General features: G+C 53.8%; 1 protein-coding gene across 1 annotated transcript in view; it reads left to right on the top strand.

The window, feature by feature from the left end:
- The window catches only part of IGF1R (insulin like growth factor 1 receptor), a 131,193-nt gene that overhangs the window by 41,313 nt on the left and 68,517 nt on the right, over positions 1-21,363 (top strand). The window lies entirely within an intron of this gene.

Genomic DNA, 21,363 nt, shown 5'->3' with positions numbered 1-21,363 from the left:
CTGCCTCCTGCACGCCCCACACTGGGGATTGAGCCCACAACCCGGGCATGTGCCCTGACCAGGAATCAAACGTGACCTCCTGGTTCATAGGTCGATGCTCAACCACTGAGCCACACCGGCCGGGCATGTTTGATATTTTATTATCTATGAATGTGGCTCTGAAATCTCTAAAGGGCTTCATTAAGGTTTCCTTGTGTCCAAGTACATGACCAATCTTTAATTGTCTCATGGGCATTACAGATCATATCCTTTGTAAAATACAAAGCTTTCATTTTCTATATTTAGTAAATCACGCTTATTGATTATGTTGTACTCATAGTCTCCAATTTCGTGTTTACTTTAACTGTCAACTAAGTATGTTAAAGTATCTTTTTTTAAAAAAAAATTGAACAACGAACCTTTCAATATGGTTTTCTTAATTGATTTTGGAGAGAGAGAGGACGGGGGAGGGATAGAAAGATAGAAACATTAATGAGAGAGGAACATCAATTGGCTGCCCACCACGTGTCCCCCACTGGGGATCGATCCTGCGACCCCAGCATGTGTCCTGACCGGGAATGGAACCATGACCTCCTGGTTCATAGGTCGATGCTCAACCACTGAGCCACGCCAGCCGGGCCTTCCTCTTCCTCTTAATCACCATCTTGTCTTGGGAATTTTTTTAAAATATATTTTTATTGATTTTTTTACAGAGAGGAAGGGAGACGGATAGAGAGTTAGAAACATCGATGAGAGAGAAACATCGATCTGCTGCCTCCTGCACACCTCCTACTGGGGATGTGCCCGCAACCAAGGTACATGCCCTTGACCGGAATCAAACCCGGGTCCCTTCAGTCCACAGGCCAACGCTCTATCCACTGAGCCAAACCGATTAGGGCTTGTCCTGGGAATTTTCAAGTGTGTTTTCCCATTGTCAGTATCTTCGGATGTCAGGGCCAAAAAAGTATGTGGGTGGATCCGCTCCCACGTGGCAGGTACCTTCCCTGGCGCCCCAGCAGGGGCCCCCGCGTGGCCTGTGTGATGAGCACATGCATTGCTGCAGCGAGGTGCTATCGAAATAGCTTCGTGTCCTTGCAGAACTGCCAGCACCAGTAAGAACCTGGAAATTGTTGCTATGCGTGCGAGTCGGGAGATTTCTTAACCGCTTGCGTCCCGAATTTGAAAAGACTTTTAAAAAATTCTTTTTTCAAGTTGTGTAGGAGTCAGATCAAGTCCAATATCTTCACGGCGTTCTGGGCTGCTTGAGCGCGTACGCGGTTGAAAAGATCTCTGTGGCCCGGCCGGCGTGGCTCCGTGGTGGAGCATCATCCTAGGAACCAGGAGGTCACGGTTCTGTTCCCAGTCAAGGGCACATGCCCGGGTTGTGGGCTCCATCCCCAGTAGAGGGCGTGCAGGAGGCAGCCGATCCATGATGCTCTCTCATCATGGATGTTTCTGTTTCTCCCTCACCCTTCCTCTCTGAGATCAATAAAAAGCATATTAAAAAGAGAAAGAAAGGAAAACATCTCTGTGTGTTCAGGTCTGGGAGTTCAGGTGCCTGCCCGCTGGCCATTTCAGGTGCAGCCACAGTGGGACTGGCATGGTGACTGCACGTGGCTGCTGGCTTTTCATTCCTCCAGTGGCTTAGCGGCGGGTCCCCCAGCCCCCGGATGCTTATCTAGGCTGACCGGTCTCGGCAGCCGGGGCCACAGCCTTGGCCGCCACCCTCGCTTGCCCATTGCAAGAGGGCACCCTCATTTCTCTCCTCCTTAATGAGGCATTAAGGGCCATTTACATAGCGATAAATAAAGCCATTACCGCAGCCGTGTGGCTTTCTGCCTGAGTCCTCCGGGAGACGGACTGCGAGCAAAACCTTTCTGGTAGCCAGGTCGGCCCTGGTGTCTTGAAATGCCACCGCTCACCATAGCGATCGCTCCAACACAAGGGCCATAATGTTTATTTATTTTAAATATTTTTATTGATGTCAGAGAGGAAGGGACGGGGGAGAGAGAGAGAGAAACATCCATGGTGAGAGAGAATCATGGATCGGCTGCCTCCTGCACGCCCCCTACTGGGGATGGAGCCCGCAACCCGGGCCTGTGCCCTGACCGGGAATCGAACCTGTGACCTCCTGGTTCCTAGGTCGATGCTCAACCACTGAGCCACACTGGCCGGGCTCTTTTTTTTTTTTTTTGACAACATGGAGATTCCTATTGGGAACCCCAATCCACTGCCCGGTGTGGTGGAGTATTGTTCCGTAAGACGCCACACGTCTCCTGTTTTCTGTATCGTTTGTAACAGACCAAGCAAAGGCGGGAGTGTTGAAAACGTGCGGGTGGGGTGGTGAGGGGGGGGAAGCGGTTGCTCAACTCCCCTCTTGGCCGCCGTCCTCTGCTTGCGGATGGCTCCCTTATTAAAACGTCCTCCGAGTGACAGACTCCGGGAAGCCTCCCCGTGCCAAACGTCCAACAGACGGGCGGGCGGCGGGCGCAGCGCAGGGCGTGTGCGGAGCGGTACCCCCTGGGAGAGCCCGGGCCACGGCGCCACGTGGCCGCGCATGGCGAGCCGCCCTGTCCTGCGCGCGCGGGTCCAGGTCTGGTGGCGCTTGTGTGCGCGGTGCCCCCGGCGACCCTCACGTGTCCGTGGGGGTGGCTGCCAGGCGGCCGCGGGGGGGCACTGGGGTGTCGTGGGCCTTGATGGCTTGTGGGCTCACAGAGACAGGGTGTTGGCACCCGGCGGGGGGTGCTGCCTGTCACTGCATCGCTGTCCAGATTATGCTGGCTTCCCCGTGCGTTTCAGGGACAGACGTGGAGGAAGAACACGACCCAGAGCCACGAGGGGAGAGAGAGGAAGGCGCTGGCGCAGTGGTCGGCAAACTCATGAGTCCACAGAGCCACATATCAACAGTACAACAGATTGGCATTTCTTTGGAGAGCCAATTTTTTTAAACTTAAACTTCTTCGAACGCCGCTTCTTCAACATAGACTCGCCCAGGCCGTGGTATTTTGTGGGAGAGCCACACTCAAGGGGCCAAAGAGCCGCAGGTGGCTCGCGACCCGCAGTTTGCCGACCACTGGCCTGGAGAATCTTGGCATGGGAGGCTGGCCAAGGCGTGGCTCCGTGGTTGAGTGTCCACCTAGGAACCAGGAGGTCACAGTTCGATTCCCGGTTAGGGCACAGGGTTGTGACCTCCATCCCCAGTGAGGGGTGTGCAAGAGGCAGCCGGTCCATGATTCTCTCTCATCCTGGATGTTTCTCTCTCTCTCTCTCCCTCTCCCTTCCTCTCTGAGATCAATAATCTATGTATATAAAAGCCAAGCGACTGGAACAGCGGGACAGCTGGAACACCCGGTCGCTATGATGCACACTGCGGTGGCCAACTGGCCTGATCCAGGCCCTGATTGGTCCCCCACAAACCTCCTGTGGCCCCTCCCCCCACCGCCCACCCCCGATCGGCCCCCCACCACCACAATTGGGGGCAGGGCCGGCCAGACAACCTCCTGTGGCCCCCCCCACCAGCCCCAACCCCGATTGGCCCCCATCAGGGCGGGCCAGCCGGACCCCACCCGTACACGAATTCGTGCACCGGGCCTCTAGTACATACATATATACCTATATATAATAATAAAGTATATGATTCTTAGTTAAAATAGGATGAAAAGGGACAGTGAGCTTGAACAGAGCTTTCCCCTTGAACCCCTTTATTTTGTCTGGGCCGCCAGCATCCCAGGCTGGTTGGGGCGCCACCTCCCGCCGGCGCTGTTAGGACAGGGAAGGGGTGGGGAGCGCTGTGCCCTCTTATCTCTCAGGTCAGATCCTTAGCATTTTTTGCATATTTGTGTGTGTGTGTGGTGGGGGGGGGGGGATGTTTTCCTGAGAATGCGGCTGAAGAATAGACATTCCCCGAGTGCCTCCGTCTGCCTTCTCGCCATGGCTCCGTTTGGAAGAGTCCCTTGCCTGCCTCCTGGCAAGGAGGGAAATTTCAGGTGGATGGGAGGGTGGGTTTGGGAAACTAGACAGACAGAGGCCACGGTGGACGCTGGGTCCGCGGGCTGCCAGGTGGAAAGACACAGTTTCTCTGCTCATATGCGCTACCCTTCAGGACCTGGGATGAGTTTGTGTGTTTTTTAAAAAACAACAACTTATTTTTATTGATCTCAGAGAAGAAGGGAGAGGGAGAGAGAGAGAAACATCAAGGAGGAGAGAGAATCATGGATCGCCTGCCTCCTGCACGCCCCCTACTGGGGATGGAGCCCGCAACCCGGGCATGTGCCCTGACCGGGAATGGAACCGTGACCTCCTGGTTCCTAGGTTGCTGCTGAACCACTGAGCCACGCCGGCCGGCCACCTTGGGTGACCTCATATGTCCCGGAAACGGGGCTCAAGTCTCCTGGTACCTTCCTATGCACTGAGATTTGCTTTTTTTTTTTTTTTTAATAATTATGATTTTAATTGCTGTGTCGTCTCCAAGGAAAATATGCATCCGATACCCTCTCTGCACACAGGCCTTTTGCAGAGCCATCAGATTTCCAAGTAAAATCGGACAGTGCCGGCCCTGAGGATATTGTTTTCATTGATTGTTTTTGTTTGTTTTTTTAGAGAGAATGGAAGGGAGGGGGAGAGACTGAGAGAGAGAAACATCAATGGGAGAGAGACACATCTGTTGGTTGCCTCCCACACCCTCGGATGGAGCCTGCAACCGAGGCACATGCCCTTGACCGGAATCGAACCCGGGACCCTTCGGTCTGCAGGCCGACGCTCTATCCACTGAGCCACACCGGCCAGGTGTCTCTTTCTTTAAAAAAAAAAAAAAGACATTAGTTATTAGCAGAGCTTCCTTCTAAGTACTTGACTTCATAAGCGTCACGTTGCCAAGCTTCTTCAGCCAGCTCCGGGTTTGAGTGAGGGCCCCTGCGTAGCTGAGCTGTGGTCCCTGCCGATCCGCCCTCCCCTCTCCACTCACCGGAGGCCACATCCTTGAGCAAGGACATGCGGTCTCCGGTCCCAGCTGCGTGCGCATGTATGTGTGTGTGCATGTCTGTGTGTGCACGCGTGTGCGCCTGTGTGTGGGTATGTGTGTGTGCGCGCACGTGCATGTGTGTGTGCGTGCATGTGTGTGTGTGTGTGTGTGTGTGTGTGTTTCCAGCAGGTTGTTTGGTCTGCGCCTGAAGGTTATCCTACAGATAAGCCTGAAAGAGACCCGCCCGCGCCTTCCACGCCCGTGACCTTGAATGGTCTTCCCGGGCGGGGCGGCTGGACGGGGCTGCCGTGGGCTCAGGTATGTGTCGGGCCGCCTCCTCGCAGCCCTGGACGCACAGGTGCTGTCGGAAAATTCCTTCCCGAAGGGCTCTGGGGATTTGCAAGTTCTCGCCGCTTTTCGTGACCTTGTGCGGTGTCTGGTTTCACGGGCGGCTTTGTGTCTCGGGTCGCCCTGCTGCCTTCAGCCTTGCCTGGAACCCCGGGGCGCCGGGGCGGGTGCTGCCCGGGTCCTGGGGTGTGCTTGGCCTCGGGGGTCCCCACGTGTGTGTGTGTGTGTGTGTGTGTGTGTGTGTGTGTGTGCGCTGAATCACACTTAGTGCCTCATCGTGGCCTGCATTTAAATTTCACAGTTGCCCCAGATGGAGTGATTCCTTTGAGCTGCTCACTGTATTTTGTTACTTTCTTTTTTAACATTTATTTTATTGATTTTTTTACAGAGAGGAAGGGAGAGAGAGAGAGAGAGTTAAAAACATCGATGAGAGAGAAACATGGATCAGCTGCCTCCTGCACACTCCCTACTGGGGATGTGCCCGCAACCAAGGTACATGCCCTTGACCGGAATCGAACCTGGGACCCTTGAGTCCGTAGGCCGACGCTCGATCCACTGAGCCAAACCGGTTAGGGCTCTTTTTTTTCTTTTATTGATTTCAGAGAGGAAGGGAGAGACGGAAACATCCATGATGAGGGAGAATCATGGATCGGCTGCCTCCTGCACGCCCCACACCGGGGATCGAGCCCGCAACCCGGGCATGTGCCCTGACCTGGGAATCGAACCTGGGACCCTTCAGTCCGCAGGCCAACGCTCTATCCACTGAGCCACACCGGCTAGGGCTGAGCCACCTCCGTAGTGGCCTAGCCACAGGCTGGCGTGGCCTTGGCGGGGGAGCCACCTGAGCCACGTGTGGCAGGCATCCCTGGCGGTGACCTTGGTCTCTGTGCGATGTCCCGTGACTGCCGGCTGCCGAGGCTCTGAACGGTAGCACGTGGTCGGTCTCCGTCTCTTAAAAACAATGGAAAAGCCCCCCCCCCCCAAGCCGGCCCCCAGACCAGCTGTCTTTCTGCTGATGAGCAGACAGCGATCCCCGGGGAGCAGGGAGCCGCTGGGTGTAAGTGCTCGGGGCGGGCACGGTCCGTTTTCAATGAGACGGAGAATTGTGGATGAGCCTCACACGCCAGCAGGGGCGTCAGCTCATTGAGCGCGGGCGCGGGGGCAGCCTTGAGCGCGGGGCGTGAGGCACGGAGTGGCCACATCCGCCCGGCGTTCGGTACGTCCACTTCGTCCGAGAACAATGCCTTCAAGGTCAGTGTGTCTTGGCCGGGCGACAGGGTTCTGGAAATTCCCAGGGGAAGAAGTTGTGTGTGTTTTTTTTGTGGGTTTTTTTTTTTTTTTTTTTTTTTTGGTCTGTTATGTAACCCAGCACGAATGAATGGGTACGTTAGCGCCTCATGTATAGCAATGGCTTTTCAAAGGCAGTGGGTTCTGAAACGCGGCTTTTCAATATTTGGACGGGTGGAAAAAATATTCCTCTGGGGACGGCAGGGAGACGTTCAGCTTATTTTGTTTCCTTTACTCGAGACGCAGTGGCAGAGCCCTGGCCGGGGTGGCTCAGTTGGTTGAGCGCCCTCCCGTGCACCGAGGAGTTGCCAGTTCGATTCCCAGTCAGGGCCCATGCCCGGTGGGGGGTCGTGCAGGAGGCAGCTGGTCAGTGTTTCGCTCTCCTATTGATGTTTCTCTCTCTCCCTCTCCCTTCTTTCTCTCTCTAAAGAATTCATAAAAACACATTAAAAAAAAAACAAACAGAGAGATGGTTATAGCCCTAGCAGGTTTTGCTCAGTGGATAGAGCACAGACCTGCAGGCTGAGGGGTCCCGGGTTCAGTTCCGGTCAAGGGCACGTAGCTCGGTTGCAGGTTCCCTGGCTCTGATTGGGGTGTGTGTGTGCAGGAGGCAACCAATCGATGTGTCTCTCTCACATCGACGTTTCTCTCTGTCTCTCCCTCTCCCTTCCACTCTCTCTAAGGATCAATGGAAAAATATCCTTAGGTGAGGATGAACCAAAAAAACCCCAAACAAACAAAAGAAATAGTTATAGAGCATTGTAGCACTTTACAAATATTAATTGACCTTCAGCCTCTCCAGGTTAATGGTGTCATGCCCACTTTACAGATGGGAAGACTGAGTGATAACAGTAGCACGTGACTGTGAAAACACACAATGATTACCTAGGAGCAGCCACTGTGGAAAGATGGCGGTAACATAGGAACACGTGACTTGGGCTTATCCCAGGAGGAAGGCCAGGGTGGGGGTTACAAAAAAAAAAAAAAAAAAAGGAAAGAAAATATCCTATCTCATTTATTTCATATATGCACACATGCTAATATACACTGAGTGGCCAGATGATGATGATCTCTGAACGCATAATAATCTGGCCACTCAGTGTATATCCTATATAATAAAAGGCTAATATGAAAATTGTCCCCTCGACCAGGAGTTCGACCAGCAGGCAGGTTGGCCAACCGCCCATGTCCCCTCCCCCTGGCCAGGCTGGCCAGACCCCACCCATGCACGAATTCATGCACCAGGCCTCTAATATATATATATATATATATATATATATATATATATATATATATATATATATATATATACATACACACTGAGTGGCCAGATTATTATGCATTCAGAGATCATCATAATCTGGCCACTCCGTCTATAGTGCTAAACATGCAAATGGGATCGTTGATTTTCATTGTTACATACCTTTTTTCAGCTTAACAATCTACCTTTATTGTCATTCCCTGTCAGTGCCTATGGCTTGACCTAGTTATTTTTCACTATTGCATAATGCTGGAACAATGGGCACAACTTCTTTCACCACACCGAAGGAGGCATTCTGGTGGTTTCCAGTGTGTTACAAGTACAGATACCCCTGCGGTGAACATGCCTTGGACATGCGTTCTTTTCGTTTAAAGTCGTCTAGTCCCTCCGAAATGTTGCTCAATCATTGGCTGAGACGTGCTTCCGTGCTGACGGCTGGGATTGCTTGTGTGCGAGGCCTTCCTTTCGCTGATGGTTTGCAGAGTCTCAGACCCTCCACGGGTATAACTGGAACAGCCCTTTCGCTCTGAATGCCGTGCAGCCCGAAGATGGGATTTCTAAATCTCGCGGTGATGGCCTGGGGAAGCGGTAACCCTCGGGCCGGGGGTCTCGGTCGGGAAATGATTCGATTTGCAAGAAGCTGGCTGCCTGCCTAGGCTGCTGGAGAGAGTGACAAGTGAACTTCATTGTTGTTGAGAGACTTTTTTATCCATTAATTTTTTAAAATGTTACTGATTTCAGAGAGAGAGAGACCAATGATGGGAGAGAATCATCAGTGGGATGGGCTGCCTCCTGCACGCCTCCTACTGGGGATCGAGCCCACAACCTGGGCATGTGCCCTTGACCGGGAATCGAACCGTGACCTCCCGGTTTCTAGGTCGGTGCTCAACCCCTGAGCCACACCTGCCGGGCTATTTTTTTTAGCTTTTCTGATCGATACGGAGCAGGATCTCCTGTGGTTTCCTTGGCTCACCTCACCCGACTCAGAATCATGGTCATTGTTGCAGGTGGCCCTCCCTCCATGGTTTAATCATTCAGTAGGAGTTCAGAACATTTTTTTTTAAATGAACAAGGACAGAAACCTATAGACCTTCTTGAACAGATCACCCACTTCAAAGACAGCGGCTCAAGCCCAACCGGTGTGGCTCAGGGGTTGAGCATCGGCCTAGGAACCAGGAGGTCACAGTTCGATTCCGGTCAAGGGCACATGCCCGGGTTGTGGGCTCGATCCCCAGTGTGGGGCGTGCAGGAGGCCGCTGATCCATGATTCTCTCTCATCATTGATCTTTCTCTTTCTCTCTCTCTCTCTCTCTCCCTTCCTCCCTCCCTTTCCTCTCTGAAATCAATAATAATATGCTATTAAAAAAAATAAATAAGCCCTAACCGGTTTGGCTCAGTGGATAGAGCGTCGGCCTGCAGACTGAAGGGTCCCAGGTTCGATTCTGGTCAAGGGCATGTACCTTGGTTGAGGGCACATCCCCAGTAGGAGGTGTGCAGGAGGCAGCTGATCGATGTTTCTCTCTCATCGATGTTTCTAACTCTCTGTCCCTCTCCCTTCCTCTCTCTAAAAATATCAATAATAAATATATTAAAAAATAAATAAACAAAAGAAAGCTGCTTGTGGCAGGAAAGGACCTTGTCCGCGTGTGGAACCTGTCGACTCTTGTCACCTCATGAGAAATCCTCTCTCTGGCTTGCGCTGGGGAAGCCGTCCAGGTCGGGGTGTGGATTTCACTCCCAGGCCTTGTTCAGAACGGTTCGGGGGAGGACATTGTTCTCTGGCCGGTGACCAGTCACAGGCACATCCAGCAGGTGCCTGGACCGGGGGAGGACGGCGCGCTGGGCGGGCGGCGAGGCCCCAGCGCCACGTGATCGCGCTCCGTTGCCCATGGCCAGCCTCACCTCCCCCCCTCCCCCCCACTTCCCTGCACGTCACTGGGAAGGCGGCTCCAGGCCCGGGTTCCGGATTGAAATGGGGCTATTTCTGGTCGTGATGACATCCCCTAAGCCCGCCGTGCCATTTGGATACGCACCCGGGTGCCCGGATCCATCAGCGCCCGGAGTGGCGGGTCATGGGACCCGACGGAGTGGGGAGGGCTCCCCGTCCCGGTTCCTGGGGAGGAGGCTCAGCATAAGGACTCCCCCTGCCGCCGGGCACAGGCTCTCCGTTGGCCGTCCTTTTCCAAACCTATCTGCCACCACCCGGCCACTCCTGGCCAGCCTGCCTTCTCTACATTGCTTTTCTTTTCTTTCTTTTTAAAAATATATTTCTTATTGATTTTTCAGAGAGGAAGGGAGAGGGAGAGAGAGAAACACATCCATGATGGGAGAGAATCGTGGATCGGCTGCCTCCTGCACGCCCCCTCCTGGGGATCGAGCCCGCAACCCGGGCCTGTGCCCTGACCGGGAATCGAACCGTGACCTCCTGGGTTTTATAAGTCAAGGCTCAACCACTGAGCCACACCAGCCAGGGCTCTTGAGTCTTTTTTTTTTTTTTAACGTTTCTCAAGACAGAGTGCCCGGCCTCCCAGCTGAATTTTCCCAGCTCACTTCCCCGTTCACTTGCCTTTGTCTGGGACGGAAAGACAAACAGGCCAGCCTCCAAGCCTCTCTTTGTGTGCGAGAACTGACATTATTTCGAGGTCCTGCCTCCTTTATTTATCTTTGAAAGAAAGAGAGAACACCTCCCAGGGTTGACAAGAACGCGTTGTTCCGCGCAATGGCGCCCGTGACTTTTTTTGTTTCTTGTTTTTTCATGTGGAGCCGTGCGGGGGCGATGAGGTTGATGTCAGCTGGCTAGCCTGTTTGTGTGTGTGTGTTGTTGTTGTTGTTTATTTTAAATATATTTTTATTGATTTCAAGGAGGGAGGGAGAGGGGGAGGGATAGAGAGAGAGAGAGAGAGAGAGAGAGAGAGAGAAACATCAAGGATGAGAGAGAATCATTGATCCGCTGCCTCCTGCACGCCCCCTACTGGGGATGGAGCCCACAGCCTGGGCATGTGCCCTGACCGGGAATCGAACCGTGACCTCCTGGTTCCTAGGTCGATGCTCAACCCCTGAGCCACGCTGGCTGGCTGCTTCGGTTTTGATCTGTTTTTAAAGGCGGAACCTCACAACCGTCATGCTTAGCGTCGTCATCTTCGCTATGTGTGGAGCGTACTTCTCAGCAAGTCAGATGTCAGCGTCCCGGTTTTTGGGATGGAGGGTGGCGTTCACCGCCCTGGCCTCCCCCCTCCCAGCCCCGGGCCCCTGGTCCCCTCCCGGAAGGTGACGGGTGTCTCCCCTTTGCAAATTGATAATCCTGTTCTTTGCAAAGAAGGAGATACGCCGCTGCTTAACTGTAATTATATGCAAGCGTCACATTTAAAGTGGGCTTTTAAGACTATACCATTGGAGGTGTTTTTTTTTTTAATTGGAGTGCATGCAAGAGGCAACCAGTAGATGTGTCTCTCTCTCTCACATCGATGATCGATCTCTCTCTCTCTCTCTCTCTCTCTCTCTCTCTCTCTGTCTCCCTCCCTCTCCTCTCCTCCCTCCCTTCCACTCTCTCAAGATCAATGGAAAAAAATATCCTTGGGTGAGGATTTAAAAAAAACAAAAGTTTGCTTTCGTTTTTGTTTGTGTGTGTGTGTGGGGGGGGGGAGGGTATTGTGTACCCATATTCTGTGCCTAAGCAACAAAAGAATTGGGGGCTCAGTAAGCGTTGATAGCTCGTTCAACTACAAGTTGAAGTTCACCAGGCTGCTGACCCGGATGTGGCTGTGTGCTGGAGCTGGGTAAACACGTGCGGCTTTGTGGGCCATTGTCTGCTGCTGTATTGACTTCTCTGTCCTCCCGAGAAGCCCAGCCTGTCCCTTCTGTGCCGATACAAAGCCCGGCCTGTTCCCCAGGGCCCCTCGGGGACCCTCTGGGACATGAGCCTTCTTAGATATTCCTATCTGCCCCGTCCCTCCAAATTCTTTCGCACTTGATCCCAACATTCCATTAAGAATTCAAGGTCCTAGGAACCAGGAGGTCACGGTAGGATCCCCGGTCAGGGCACAGGCCCGGGTTGTGGGCTCCATCCCCAGTGTGGGGCGTGCAGGAGGCAGCTGATTCATGATGATGATTCTCTCTCACCATTGATGTTTCTCTCTCTCTCTCTCTCCCTCTCCCGTCCTCTCTGAAATCATCAAAAAATATATATATTTTTAAAAAGTTCAATGTCACAGGAAGCATCTTTGTCCAAAAGAATAAATGTTGACTCAACAGAACCACTTGTCGGTCATGGACAGATGTGAGAATTACCAAACAGCACAAAATTTCTCTGTTAGGAAAGGAATACAAGTATTTTGGTGGGGGGAGGGGAAAAAATCTGCTCTGGTCCCTAAAAGGATCCATGTTAAAAGGGTGTCTGGGCATTTGTCATGAGGATGGAGGCCTCCGAATGTCTTGGGGCTTATGGGGAGTCAGCTTGTGTGTGTGTGTGTGTGTGTGTGTGTGTGTGTGTGTGTGTGTGATCAGATGCCTGTCCCTGTTATCAGTAAGCAATGGGGCTTAGTCCTGCCCTTCCCACACTTCTGTTTTTATTTTTTATACTAGAGGCTCGATGCACGGATTCATGCACTGGTGGGGTCCTTTGGCCTGGCCTGCGCCCTCTCGCAATCTGGGACCCCTTGGGGGATGTCGGAGAGCCGAGTTCAGCCCGATCCAGACAGGAGGGAGCCCAATCCCTGCAGGCCTGATCCCCGAAGGCCCAATTTCTACAGGCTCCATCCAGACAGGAAGGAGGCCCATCCTTGCAGGCCTGATTCAGTCATTGAGCGTCTGTCCCCTGGTGGTCAGTGTGCGTCATAGCAACTGGTTGACAGGTCGTTTGGTCATCTGGTTGCCTAGGCTTTTATATATATATATAGATTTTGGTGAATCCTCACCTGAGGATATTTTTCTGTTGATTTTTAGAGAGAGTGGAAGGGAGAGGAGAGGGAAAGACAGAGAGTGAGAAGCATCAGTGTGAGAGAGACACATGGACTGGTTGCCTCCCTCGCGCTCCCTGACCAGGGATGGAGATGGAGCCTGCCCTTGGCCGGAACTGAACCCCGGACCCTTCAGGCCGCAAACCAAGGCTCTATCCACTGAGCCCAACAGGCTAGGGCAATACCTTATTATTTTAACTTTGTTCTCTAGGCATGGTTAAATAGTCATGGATTTTATGTCTTACGAAACATATCCCCATGTACTAGCAAGTTAAAAAGTTAACCATCCACAGATGATTCTGTTAGGATTATGTGCTTCTTGAGGACACGCTCTGACGCTGACAAGCACATGTTATAGCTGCTGCTATGTCCTGGGAACCATCACTTCTAGATGGAATATGCCTGATATTTGGGGTAGCTTCTTCCGTTTGTCCATGTTTTTCTTCCTAGTGATATGCAATCCCTACTTATTTTTTAATTTTTAAGAAATACACTTTTATTGATGTCAGAGAGGAAGGGAGAAAGAGATAGAAACATCCATGATGAGAGAGAATCATGGATCGGCTGCCTCCTGCACGCCCCCTCCTGGGGATGGAGTCAGCAACCTGGGCAGGTGCCCTGATGGGGAATCGAACCATGACCTCCTGGTTCCTAGGTCAGCTGTCACACCCACTGAACCACATCAGCCGGGCACGATCCCCACATTTTTCACAGCTCTCTCCCCTGCCTGTGTCGGGGCAAAGCGCTGTGAGCACAGAGCCACGGCCACGCCAGCAGTAAGATGGCACATGTTGTCTCTGCTGCATAGGCAATGCGCCCCAGGCTCGGGGAGCTGGGTGCCGGCCCCCGGGCTGCAGTCAGAGCCCTGCCCTTGAGTGGCCGTCGCCCGGGCAGCCGTGACGAGCGCCCTGAAGCCCACTCAGGGGGAAGGGACGCCCGAGGCCCTGTGTTTGCACAGGGAGCACCGTGCGGGGGCCTGGCTGTGCACAGGGGCGCTCGCCTGGGGTGGCAGATGTTGGGCTGTTACTTAGCAACGCGGACTTGTTTTCCCTGGCCCACAGGACACCTCTCGACCCCGGGTGCTCCCGCCAGCTTCCTCGGGGTGCTGATCCAGCAAGTGAGGCGCTTTTGGGGGCTCCTGGGGGTTCATTTGAAGAGCACCCTCAGAGGGTACGTCCCTGGGTCAGACAGCCTCCCCGTCCCTCCCCTGGGCTTGTGCTTCTAGTTTGTAAAGGAGTATATGCACCGCCGTTCCTTCGGAAAACGTGGACCAAGCGCTCTGATGCAGTGGGATGGGGGAAGCGAGACCCTTATTCAGAAAGAGACACTGGGAGGCAGAGGCAGACAGGCCAGCCCGGCCGGTGTGGCTCAGTGGTTTGCACCGACCTATATGACCCAGGAGGTCACAGTTCAATTCCCGGTCAGGGCACGTGCCCCGGGTGCGGGCTCGATCCCCATTGGCGGGCGTGCAGGAGGCAGCCGATCCATGATTCTCTCTCATCATGGATGTTTCTCTCTCTCTCGCTCTTTCTCCCTTCCTCTCTGGAGTTAAAAAAAATATTTTAAAAAAAAGAAACAGTTGGATGATTAACATGAGATGTTTGGGAGAGGGACCAGAGACAATTTAGCTCTTAAAATTTCTCTAGACCCCTATCCATTCCATGACTCACACCCCCTCCTTCCACCGGCCCCTCAAAAACTGACCGTGGGTACATTTCCCTTATGTGTAAAGCGTGTTCAAGGTCATGGAAAATCCACAGAGACCCACAGGCCTGTAGCTCTCTACATAAAAGCACTCCCCCAGTGTCAGAGGTCTGAGACAAGGCTTTTGGGTTTTTTTTTTGTTGTTTATTTACTTTTTAAATATATTTTTTTATTTGATTTCAGAGAGGAAGGGAGAGGGAGAGAGAGAGAAACATCAATGATGAGAGAGAATCATGGGTCAGCTGCCTCCTGCACGCCCCCTCACTGGGGATCGAGCCCACAACCCGGGCATGTGCCCTGACCAGGAATTGAACTGTGACCTCCTGGGTCATATAGGTCGGTGCCAACCCCTGAGCCACACCGGCTGGGCAGGACACGTTTTTAATTTAATTTAATTTATTTTTTAATTGGCTTGGAGTCGGGGTGCAGCGCCCAGAAGGTGTGGGGAGCCTCTCCCCAGGGCTTGGCATCCTTTCCCCGAGACTTGCTTCTTTTGCTCTCGGCTTGCTCTCCTGACATTTTCTGCCTTTGAAGAGGTTATGGCGTTACTGCGATTTAACCACAGCGCAGGGGGTTTCACAAGCTCCCGCTGCTATCTCCAAGTTAGGTTCTTGTCTCTCCGGCTGTCGGTGGGTCCCTGGGCGCAGGCAGCGGGACTGCCCGGGGTGGGGGCTGGGGGGCGAGCACGCGGGGGAATGGATGGATGCCCGCCGCCGGCGGAAGGAGGGCGCCAAGGGCCGCTGCTGTCGTCTTGGGCGCCTGGCAGCGAGCGTGTGGGAACTTGAACCCCCATTCCCAGCCCCGATGCGCCAAGTGGGAGGACCGGGGGCGGGGGGAGGGGGGGGGCGATAAAGCTGGTGTTTTCTGGAAATGGAGCCGCCTGCTCTCTCTCCCTCCACACCTGGGAGGCTTTGAAGACCCGTCTGGGTGTTACAAGAGTGGAGAGCAGACCTGTGGGCAGCGCTGTCCACCTCATCTCCGGGAGAGAACTTTTGTTGTTATGAGTCCTCCCCCGAGGGGGTTTCCCATTGATTTCCAGGGAGAGACACCTTGATGGGCTGCCTCCTGCACGAGCCCCGACCAGGGCCCGGGCTGGGGAGGAGCCTGCAGCCAAGGTACGTGCCCTTGACCGGAATCGAACCCGGGACCCTTTGATCCCCAGGCCGACGCTCTTTCCACTGAGCAAACTGGCCGGGGCTGGGAGAGAAATGTATATCTCAATTCGCTCCAGGTCAGTTCTGGTATCAGGGCAAGGACACTGGCTTAGCTCCAGTCTTCCTGGAGGTCACGGTTGGGTTCCCGGTCAGGGGCCCAGGCCCAAGTTGTGGGCTCCATCCCCAGTGTGGGGCGTGCAGGAGGCAGCGGGTCTCTGATTCTCATCATGGGCGTGTGTCTGTCTGTCTGTCTGTCTGTCTGTCTCTCTCTCTCTCTCTCTCTCTCTCTCCCCCTTCCTCTCTAAAATCAATAAAAAATAATAGGTGTTTTTTTTTTTTTTTTTAAAGTGGACAATTAGAACAATTCTGTCTCTCCTGGAGCTGTGTTACCACGGTCACCCCCATTTGGCCGTCGATGGGTAGACGGACACTCCCCACTTTACCTGCCAGGAGAGGCCTCTCATTTTTTTCATTTCTTCTGACGACTTTCAATGGCAGGGAGGTGAGGCGGCGGCGTGTGACTCAGCAGACGGGAATTGTTTGAATAACAGGCCGGGCACGTGAGCCCTCCAACGGCTCCCAGCAGACGGGGCCGCAGACTGTCCTCCGGGTTTGGGGGACAGACCTCGGGAGACCCCGGAGAGGCCCCGGGGCGGGCGGCTGCGGTCCCTGCGGGAGGCCCCGGGTGGGGGCGTGGGAGGGCATCTCTTTGCTTCGATTGTTTGCCCTCTGCCTCGGAGAACAGGACACGGACCCAGGCGGGTTCCTGCAGCTACTGGGCAAAGCAGGCTTTTTATCAATGAGGCCCGGGAGGGGGAGGGGGAGGGGGAGGGGAGGCGGGGGAGGGGAGGGCTTGCCATGCACCAGCAGTTGGGTAACACGTTTCATTCACGCCCAGCCACCGAGCTGGGCTTTCGTTTAAAGGATGTTGTCCGATGTGGGTGATTCAGCTTAGACTTTTTAAAAAAACATATTTTTATTTATGTCAGAGAGGAAAGGAGAGGGAGAGAGAGATAGAAACATCCATGATGAGAGAGAGTCACGGATCGGCTGCCTCCTGCACGCCCCACACTGGGGATGGAGCCCGCAACCTGAGCATGTGCCCTTGGCCGGAATCGAACCTGGGACCCTCCAGTCCGCAGGCCAGTGCTCTATCCACTGAGCCAAACCAGCTAGGGCACAGCTTAGACTGTTTTTAAAATATATTTTTATGATTTCAGAGAGGAAGAGAGAGGGAGAGAGAGAGAGAAACATCCATGATGAGAGAGAGTCATGGATCGGCTGCCTCCTGCCTGCCCCCTACTGGGGATGGAGCCCATAACCCGGGCATGTGCCCTGACCGGGAATCAAACCATGACCTCCTGGTTCATAGGTCGACACTCAACCACTGAGCCACGCCGGCCGGGCGGATTAGACTTTTTCCCAACTGCTGGTAAAACAGGACCCCTGAGCCTGTGTGTGCGTGAATGTATTTGTTTGGGGGTGCGTTCATTTATTCGGGGGAGGTAGTAGGAGAGGGGAAGTGGAAGGGGGGGGAGCTGTCACCCACGGGGGTCTAAGTCGTTCCTCTGTCCTGATGCCACCCGAGAGGAGGCAGGCGGGGTCCCTCTGCCCAGAGCCGGAGCCTCGAGGTGGAGTGCTGATGGGGGCGGGGAGGGGTGACTCCTCCCTGGGGTGTGCCCGGGTGCCAGGTGCCAGCACCCCTGCCCTGGGCCCCTGTCCTGTTCCCCGTGGGCAGCTTCCGAAGGGTGGCCCCCGAAACGCATTGTTGTACCACCGAAACATGTATTGGAAGCTGAGACCACCCCGGCCCCCCCTCGGCCCTGCCTCAGCTTCCTGCCGGGGGTGAAGGGAGAGGCCAGGCGTGGCCCTGGGCATCAGTGAACCTCTGTCCAAACCAACGCCCAGCGAGGGGGGCGGCCTGGTCCCAGCTGCCTGCGTGAGCCCGGACGGAGGGCCTCGTTCCTCACCAAGAACCCTCCGGGGCCTGGACAGGGCCTTTCTGGGGGGCCCATCCTGTGGGCAGAGAGCAGTCCACCCCCGACGTAAAGCAAACCCCAAACCAGCACCCTCCCTCCCACCCCCATTGCTAGCCGCATCTCGGTGCTTTAAGACACCTGAACCCGGCCAGCGTGGCTCCGTGGTTGAGTGGCGGCCTAGGAACCAGAAGGTCACGGTTCGATTCCCGGTCAAGGGCACAGGCCCAGGTTGCGGGCTCCATCCCCAGCAGGGGGCGTGCAGGAGGCAGCCGACCCGTGATTCTCTCTCATCATTGATGTTTCTCTCTCTCTCCCTCTCCGTCTCCCTCCCTCTCTGAAGTCAATGGGGAAAAGGAAGTTATGGTTGAGTGACGGGAGCCTCTCTCTCTCACGGGCACGTGTGGGAATAAGGATTAAATGAACAGCTTCTAGGAGGTGTTGCCGGAACTCTCCGGGGAAGCGGGGTTTTCAGCGTTGTGTAAAGATTAGCCGACTCCCACGGGTATCTCCTTTCCTGGTCCTGTTGTGGACATGCGCTGAGAGCGGGGATACCGCGGCCGGAGAATCCGTTCTCTGCCCTTCGCGGGACACAGCCAACGGGGGGCGTTGACCGGACTTCGGCCCCACAAAATACTGACAAGACTTTTAGGACCCAAATGACTGGCTACCTGACATGATAGTGAACATCACCCGAGTGGACATTTTTATAACATCTCATAGGATATGTTCTTTTTTTAAAATTTTTTTTAATCCTCACCTCAGGATACTTTTTCCATTGATCTGGAGAGACTGGGAGGGAAGGAGGAGGAGGAGGAGAGAGAGAGAAACATAGATGTGAGAGAGACTCATCCATGGGTTGCCTTCCGCACGCCCCCTACTGGGGGATCCAGCCACCAACCCGGGCATGTGCCCTGACTGGGAATCGAACCGTGACCTCCTGGTTCATGGGCCGATACTCAACCACTGAGCCACACCGGCCGGGTGAATGTTATTTTTTTCCATGTTTGAGGTCTTACTTGAGGGGAGGGGGTTAAAGACAAGAAATATAGGTGGTTTGTGAAAGGTGTTTGGGACAGATTGGCACCAGAAACATGGAGGTTGGGGTATTCCCGCGAGGAGCGCCGACCAACCAAAGGTAAGGCCGTACTTGTTGGTTAAGATCTACACTAATCAAAGAGTAACATGCTAATTGACCGTACCTTTGCGACGCCCACCAGCCAATCAGGAGTGAGCATGCAAATTAACCCAACAAAGATGGCCGGTTAATTTGCATATGCAGGCTCCGAGCGGCCAGGGGTGGGGAAGGACGCTTGCATCGTTACCATGGTGACGATGCTGGCGTTCTACACCACCCCAGCTGCTCCAGGCCTCTGGGCAGCATGGGAAGGCGGAAAGGCGGCTCGGACCAGAGCGAAGGCAGTGCCGGCAGCCAGGGGAAGGAAGGCCCATTCTTGCACGAATCTTCATGCATCGGGCCTCTAGTCTATTAATAATAAAAATAATTTTTAGAAAAATAATAAGGTAGCGGATATCAGTGATAATTAGATAATTCCAGCTACATAGCCTTTCATTAATTCTGAGAAATTGAAGCGGAAAGAGTTTCATTTTCCTTGTCAGTTATGTTTACCTCCCTCCAAAATGTGTGTCCAGCTTGGGGATACGTTGGGAGTAATCATTTTACTTTGCTTTTTAATATTGCCAGTACCCCAGTTTTTGCATTAAAAGCACAGTGGGTATAAGAATGACTGTTTAGCTCTCTGGATTCCTGTGTATTCCTGTGTCACCAACACAGGGGACTTAAAAAGCAGATGAGCACCCTGGCCGGTGCTGCTCAGTGGTTGAGCGTCATCCTATGAACCAGGACATCATGGTTTGATTCCCAGTCAGGGCACATGCCCGGGTTGCAGGCTCGGTCCCCACTGTGGGCGTGCAGGAGGCAGTCGATCCATGATTCTCTCTCATCATTGATGTTTCTATCTATCTCCCTCTCCCTTCCTCTCTGAAATCAATAAAAATACATTTAAAATATATATATATATATATATACATAAATTTAAAATATATACATATGTATGTATATATATATTTTTTTTAAAAGTTAAGTTCTGAAAGGAGATACAATGCTCTATGTTTTTCGACACAGAGGATGTGTTTTTATTCTTCAGCCCACACCTTTCTTTTGGTTTTAACCAGGACAAGGAAGGCGTGCGAAAATATTAGTCCCTCCGACTCCATTCAGTTCTGAAACTATCGACAGAACATACAAGTTGCAGCGTATCCCAGTTTCTTTTTTTTTAAAAAAAATACTTTATTGATTTTTTACAGAGAGGAAGGGAGAGGGATAGAGAGTTAGAAACATTGATGGGAGAGAAACATCCATCAGCTGCCTCCTGCACGCCTCCTACTGGGGATGTGCCCGCAACCAAGGTCCATGCCCTTGACCGGAATCGAACCTGGGACCTTCCAGTCCACGGGCCGACGCTCTATCCACTGAGCCATGTTAGGGCGCGTATCCCAATTTCAAATCACGGCGGGCGTGTCAGGAAGAGTTTCACAGCGGGAGAAGGCGGTGGGGGGGGGGGAGAGAGAGAAACATGGATGGGAGAGAGGCACATTGGTCGGTTGCCTCCCACATTCCCCTCCTGGGCATGGAGCCAGCGTCACCATTGTGTCCTTTGGACCTGGGGGCCCGCACAGCCCTGCTCGGGAGAAAGCAGCACTTCCCGGGCTCGGCCGAGGTCAAGGGCACGGGAAGGCCTGCGGAACAATGGCTGTTGTCTGGAAAGGGCTTTGTCCCTTTCCCCTGTGGCAGCGGCCACTTCCTGTGGCTCCTTGCCTCATGGAACCGTAGTGGTGACGTGGTTGGAGAGATGAGGAGGGGGGTTGGGGGGGGGGTCCGAGCCGTCCTGCCGCTGCAGGGGAGGGGGGCGCCCGTGAAAGCAGGCCTTTGTGTGTGCTGGGCCGGGCCCACAATCCGGCTATTGTTTATTTGGGAAGAGCGACGGCATCCTATCGCAATTATTTATGGAAGAGCGTTCGTGATGTTTTTGGAAGAGGTTGGGTGGAGCGGGGGAGGGGGATGCGGGAGGGAAGGAAGGAGGGAAGCTCACCTTTTGCCCCGTCCACGCCAGATCTCTCCGTGGGGCGTGTGGGGGTATGGGGGGCGGGCGCGGAGAAATGAATGCATCCCCGGCTTCGGGGCCCAGGCACAAGAGGAGGAAGGATGGGCAGGAGACTCCTCAGGAGGTTGAGGGGAGGCCGCCTTCAAGCCCTCTTTTGTTTGGATGCTTTCCTTGTACCGTGGCCCACACGCCCTCCCGTGCCCCCTCAGCGTTCATGGCTACACTTGGATGTCCTTCCGTTCTTGCTCGTCAGAGGTTTAATGAGTTCCATACCCCTGCGTTGATACTCCAGAGATAGGCCCTGTTGAACTGGGGACCTGCCGAAGCCGCTGTCCTATGCGGATCATTCTAGCTTTTCTCTCTGCGCCTCCAAAGACGTAGACAGGACAGCGCCCTGGCCCGTGCGCACCAGTGGCCTGGCCATCTTCCCGGCAACCGACAGGGTGCTGGTTCGATTCCCAGTCAGGGCTTGATCCCCAGTAGGGGGCCTGCAGGAGGCAGCTGATGGATGGTCCATTCTCACATCAATGTTCTCTCTCTCTCTCTCTCCCCCCGCCCCCGCCATTTCCTTTCCTCCCTCTCTAAAAATCAATTACAAAAATTTTATTAAAAAT

This window comes from Cnephaeus nilssonii, assembly GCF_951640355.1.
Source record: "Cnephaeus nilssonii genome assembly, chromosome: 24".
Classification (NCBI taxonomy): domain Eukaryota; kingdom Metazoa; phylum Chordata; class Mammalia; order Chiroptera; family Vespertilionidae; genus Cnephaeus; species Cnephaeus nilssonii.
Note: the sequence above shows the minus strand (reverse complement) of the source record. Positions and strands in the feature narration are given on the sequence as shown.